Source organism: Jaculus jaculus, chromosome 8 (genome assembly GCF_020740685.1).
Source record: "Jaculus jaculus isolate mJacJac1 chromosome 8, mJacJac1.mat.Y.cur, whole genome shotgun sequence".
NCBI lineage: Eukaryota > Metazoa > Chordata > Mammalia > Rodentia > Dipodidae > Jaculus > Jaculus jaculus.
This window is the reverse complement of record NC_059109.1, coordinates 108704003-108710565: the sequence shown is the minus strand read 5'-3', so window position 1 is coordinate 108710565 and position 6563 is coordinate 108704003. Positions and strand designations below refer to the sequence as shown.

General features: G+C 44.8%; 1 pseudogene; it reads right to left on the bottom strand.

Moving 5' to 3' along the window:
• Window positions 1-1462: 1462 nt before the first annotated feature.
• Window positions 1463-3340, bottom strand: LOC101594707 (annotated as a pseudogene).
• Between the last annotated feature and the right edge of the window lie 3223 nt (window positions 3341-6563).

Here is a 6563-nt window from a genome sequence, read left to right as displayed (position 1 = left end):
GTGGTATGTAGTTGGGCATGGTGATGCACGCCTTTACTCCCAGCACTCAGGAGGCAGAGGTAGGAGGATCACCATGAATTCAAGACCACCCTGAGACTACATAGTGAATTCCAGGTCAGCCTGGGCTGGAGTGAAACGCTAACTCAAAATACCAAAAAAAAAAAAAAAAAAAAAAAAAAAAAAAAGTTGTACGTATTTTTTTCTAATAGCTTCATTACATTTATAAATACAAGATTTACACTGTATCCATCCAAAAAAAAAAAACAAAAACCTTTACAAGTGTCTATATGTATTTCATACTTTTAAAACTTTCAAAGGAGTGCTTTGTTAAAGGGAGGCCCAAATTAATGGGCCAGTTACTCTGCAGCAAAATGCACATGAATCTGTAATGTTTTCTTTGTCCATGAAACATCTCAAAAAATTACCAAGACACTTATGTGAAACTAAGCTTCTCCAAACCCTCGGTTTAGAGAGGAACCTGGTATGAATTTTCTTATGAGATTCAGATGTCAGATCAATTACTAACATACAAATTAACTGAAAACAAGTGCATACAACGTAACAGTTAAGGCAGGAGTGTGATGGATGAGGTGGTCATGGGAGATGTGGGACAAAACAAACAGTAATAACTTATGAGTCTGAACTTGAACATAAACTCCACCATATCTGGTTATGAATTGTCATGCTTTTGTGGGAATGTTCAAACTTATTTTCTGTGACACACATTCCAATTTCTCTGATGCCATGTCCTGTTTTGAGATGGGGTCTCACTATGGCCTCATACTTGTAATCTTCTGGCTTCAACCTCCAAGAAGTTGGGGTTACAGGCATGTGTGATCATGCCTGGCTTGATTTTGTTATTGTTTCTTTCTTCTCTAACATCACTTTGGATCTCCTCAGGACACGAAGTCCAGGATCCAAGCTGCTAGTTCAACATGATTTGAATTAATAAGAATGGTTTTCTTTATCTGGAAAAGTGATCACTGGTCATTATCAATTCTCATTTACAGAAAGTTAAGAAAATATAGCCTTGCATTTGCCCTTTGGACAAAGTCAACAGATCCCTGACACAAAGTGACTCTTAAGGATAACCACTCATCAATACCAATGGGCTACTAAGTAAGTGATTCAGAGAAAGACAAAGGAAGAGATTCTCTACCTGAAATTCTGCTCAGTTGCTCAGTTGGCAGTCCTGCACCTATAGAACAAATGCTGTCACTCATTCCAGTTACTAAAGTCATCCTTTCTACCAGACTACCAGATGTAAAGCCTTCTCTATTTAAGTTTCAAAGTCTGGACTCCAGATAACCTTGAGTGTTGCACATTACTTGAAAGCAAGCATTTCTAATCTCACCTTGCTCAATGTCCATAAAAGAAAAGGGATGGGAGAAAAGGAACAGAAAGAAAAGAGTGAGAGCCAGAAGATGAAGGAAGTCAGTCACTGAATTTGGCCCAAAGGATGCTACAAGCATTGAGCCTCCAGCACCATGATGTCTCCACGTGGTGCAGCTCCTCCATGGTTCTCAGAGATGATGTCTGCAGAAGCCCTTTCCGCAGTTATAGTTCCAGGTTCTTCATAGGTCAGCTCCCAGAGTCTGCTGTCTTGCAGTAGTGGCTCAATGTCCTCATCAATGCCCTGTTTAGGGGTGTTGGTTACACTGCCACTGATGCTGTTACTGTGTTTTTGAGCTCCATTGGCTTTCTGGTATTCAGAGATGAATAAGGCAGCCATAAAAGACATAAAAACTATACATGTGGGGCTGGAGAGATGGCTTAGCGGTTAAGCGCTTGCCTGTGAAGCCTAAGGACCCCGGTTCGAGGCTCGATTCCCCAGGACCCACATTAGCCAGATGCACAAGGGGGTGCATGCATATGGAGTTTGTTTGCAGTGGCTGGAGGTCCTGGCATGCCCATTCTCTCTCTCTCTTTCTCTATCTGCCTCTTTCTCTCTCTGTCAGTCTCAAATAAATGAATAAAATTTTTAAAAAAACTATACATGCTTCAAATAAAAATGGTGGGCCTGGAACGAAAGCTCCCTGTAGGGGCCATCATCAGAACTCAATTCTGGACCCAGTTCATTCAGTTCAACATGGGACATGTAGAATATGAAGCCATACAATGCTGGCCCCAGGCCATTGCATGGTCCTCAGATTCCAGTCATGATTCCCTGGGCAACTCCTTGCTGATCTGGCTCTGCATTCCAAGAGATGAGGGCCCTGAGTGTTGGGAATGTGATGCTGGACACAACTGTCACCGTGCCTGCCACCCACATCATCCAGATCCAAAACCATACCAGGCCAATTGGAGCACTTGGAAGCCCAAGCCGAGGAGGATCATAAGTAGTCTTATTTCACATTGATCTATCTCATCAAGATGCCATAATAGACAGGATTCCTACCGTAGCTATGAATGCTGCAATTTTAACAGATCCAAAGCCTGAGATAGAGAAAAAAACTTGAATATTGTCCAGCTTCAGGAAGGTATGAGAGAAACACTGTGATGCAGTCTAGCAACACAGTAGAATCCTTTCCAACTTTCTTCAATGACGCAAAAGGGTCTGCTTGTTTCCAAGCAACCTGAGCTCCCTAAGAAGGTAATAATTTTTTTTTTCTGGCAGAGATTCAGGAACCACCACCAAAATGAAGCAGATGTCGGCCACAGCCACTGCTGTGGCTACCAGCACAACAAGGCTGTCTCCATAAGTTGGCTGCTAACCAAACTAGCTGCAAAGGTGGCTTGAGACCCATCCACAGGCATGCTTCGTTCACGCTCCTGAGCAACATCAGCTACGCAGGCAAATATCACAGAGAATGTGACTGAGAAGACTCCAGACACAGAGATCATGGCAAAATACCACCATGGGCTGATCCTCATCAGTGGGATAGGGAAGCAGGTGAAGAAGATTGTGCCATAAAGAAAGGGTTTTCTGCCGGGCACATCGGAGAGAGCACCTCTGAGTGGAGCACTCAGAAAAAGAGAGCAGACCCTTTGCACCTTGAACGAGACCATTCATGAGCAATGTGTGTTGAGGAAATGTTTCATGCAGCACAGTTAACATTGGGATTGTCAAGAGGCCCCATGCAAAGAATTCAAAGAAAGCGACAACAGCAGCATGGAAGACACTTGCTCAGCCAAAGCCTTGTAGCCAGCTGCCACGAACCAAGGCCTAGGCACCCGCACGTTTCTCCGGCTCGGCTCCCACCTCCGGCTGTGACACTGCCATTCACAGCAGCTCCAGAGGCGGCTCCATGTTCATGCCACGCGGGCTCCGGGACGACGGGGACAACGGGATTAGCGGCGGGGATCCGGAAGCTGCAGTGGTGTAGGAAGCGAACCACATGGACGACTCAGACCTTGCCGCCTAGAGCCCCCGATATAAATGCTTTGATGGTGGAATAAATCAACACGCACATGCAATATACCATTTCCCCTATGTGACAAGAGTCGCTATAATTCACTATAACTCACTAATCCTCATTATATTAGATTTATGGCTTTCCTGTACATGCCTGTTAATTTGTCCCACAACTCCCCATTCTGTCATTTTTAAAAAATATATATTTGACTGATTAGTTTTAGGCAGGTATGCAACATTTTAATTTTATTTGGCTTAACATAATGTCACCCAGGTTCACCTGTTTTGTGACAGGTGGAGGGATGCACATCCCGGTCTGAGACAGGTTCATGCTGTGTACGCTAGGCCGCACAGGCCTGCATGGACTTGTCATCTTTCTGCCTTAGTCTCCTGAGTGCTGAGATAACAGGCGTGCCCTCTTCGTTTAAGTTTTTACAGCGTTCCTGCTTGCTGTAGACTGGATGTCTATGGGCAGGCAAGTTGAAGGCTTCAAACCCTTGTCATGTAAGTTCTGACTAGTTGAAAAGCTCTTCTATGGCCCAGTTTTCTCTGCAGCTGATGGCTTCCCAAAGTTCATAAAAGCTGATGGGTTGAAGTATGCTCAGAAGGGCCCAGACCTCAAGACACTGCCTGCCCATGGCCTCTAGTCCTAGGCACACCTGGTTTGTGCAACTCCCTGAGGAAGAGGAAGGATGGGCTGAGCCCCACAATGGACATCCTGTTGAGGGTCCTCTAGCTGGGGGCAGCCCTTTCTGAACAAGTTTGTTTTCAGGGAATAAACCCTAGCTGCAATGAAGGGCATCTAGTCTGAACCTCAATGTCCCTCTCCAATGAATGTGTTTTGAAAAAGTTCATTTTCCAAACATTCTTGAGAGCTGAAGAGATGACTTGGTAGTTGTATTAGTCAGGGTTCTCTAGAGGGACAGAATTACTAGAATGAATTATTTTATACAGGGAATTTATTGGATTAGCTTACAGTAGTCCAATAGCAGTTGCAGGCCCGAGAATCACCGAGCCTAGTAGCTGCTCAGTCCACGTGGCCAGATGCCTCAGCAGTCCCGACCCGGCACTGCAGATGGTGCCGGAAAGCCTGGAGGCCTCCTGAGGAGCCGGAAAGCCTGGAGGCTTCCTGAGGAGCCTCTGGATTTTGATCCATTTGCGTCTTCAGTTGATGTTGGTCTTTAGTCTGTACTGGTCTTCAATCCACGCTAGAAGGTAGGGAGCAGCTCCGGCAGCCAAGTGGAAGGAAGGAAGGAAAAGGGAACTCTTCTACCCAGAGCTTCCTTATATCAAGTCCCTCTCTGAGCGGGACCGCCCACTCTGGGGGAAGGGCTCACCCTGGGAGAAAGACCTGCAAAACCTGATTACCTGGGTTCAATTCCCCACGTAAAACCAGATGCACAAAGTGGCACATTCGTCTGGAGTTCATTCACAGTGGCAAGAGGCCCTGTTGTGCCCATTCTCATATTCTCTCTCTCTCCTTGCAAATCAGTGTTTTAAAAATTCCTTGCTTGTCTTTAAAAGTTTTAGTTTTCACTTGACACATAGTAAATGTACATGAATAGTGTGATGCTTTGACCACATACACATTTCCTAATGATCCAGTAAGAGTACGTAACAGATCCATCACCTCATCACAGTTCATTATGGTGAGAATGTTCAAATCTAAGAGGCAAAGGACCTGGATTCACATTTCTCTGTGGAAGACCTGCAAATTGCCAATTGGTATATGAGAAAATGTTTATATCACTATCATCAGAGAGATGCAAATGCAAAGCTTAAAGAAATGTCTCTTTCCCCAAATAGGACAGTCACTGTAAAAAGAGCAAATGCTAGCCAGAATGGGGAGAGAAGAGCCTTTGCACACTTCTGGAGGCAATGTGGATTGGACAGACATTGTGGGAAGCTCTCTGAAATTGAAAGCAAGACTGGTTTGACCCAGCCATCCTACCACAGGGCACACACCCAAAGGAAAGGACATCAGGATGTCATTGAGGCATCTGTACCACCATGTTTATTTCAGCACTATTCATGGCAACCCAGTTATGGAGTCAACCATTATCCACCAATGGATAAAAGGACAAAGAAAAACAGTATGAAGATTTCTCAAGAACTGACATTGCCAGATACTAATGACATCTGCCAGGGTCATTCCAGATGCCCATGAGACACTCCAGGGCACCTTCCAGTTACCCATGAGACCTATTGCTGCACCTACCAGAGGAGACATGCTGGGGCCTCTCAGAAGGGTAAAGTGAGTGGATCCTGACCATTTCTTCTCATCACAGTCTGGATACAGAGGCAGACAGGGTTCCCGTTAACTCTAAAATCAGCACCCCTCCTTGGTACTGTACACCACATCCACATAACTGCACAGCACGCTGTGTATCCAGGTGAAGGGCCGTCCTCTGTTCATATGACCCTCAACAGGATGTGCACAGTGGAGAATCAGCTCTCCTCTGCCAGAGGGAGTTATGCAAATGAGGTCTGAGCAGGGCCACTGGTCATGGGCAAACTGTGTGTGGCTGGCCTTTGTGAGTGGCCTTCTTCAAACTGTCACCTTTTATGAGGTTTTTAAAGACACTGAGGTTGGACAAATGTAGGGAACATCAGACCACAGGAGTGCCTTGCAAGTAATCAGAAACATATATGACCAGGGCTTAGATCCTTAAATATTCTTGCCCACAGTCCAGTGAAGAGAAAACTTATTAGAAGTAAAAGGGAGTGTGCACCCATCACCTCAGTGCTCAGGAAGCCAAGGGATAAAGATCACAAGTTCCATGCCACCTGTGCTACACAGCAATAAGCGGTCTTAACAAGGAAGATGGGGGTGGGGGTGGGGTCCTGCCACTTGTCACATGATACTAAGCAGAATAAGCCACATCAGAAAATATTGCATAGCTGTGTAAAACTAATGAGAAACATATAGAGAGATTAAGAATAAAACAAAACAGGGAGGCATGAGTCAAAAGACACATCAGTAAGTGGAGGAAAGTTAGAATTTTAATATGAGGGCAGTTGTGAGTTAGTGAATTAGAGCTATATTTGTCAAATGAGGGAAATAGTGCATAGACGTGAGGGCACTTATTCTACCATGAGATTCCAACATACATATGCATCATGGCATCATGGCACGTGGTTTAAAAATAAACAATGAAATTTATTTAAAAAGAAAATGGTGGGCTGGTGTGGTGGTGCCCGCCTTTAA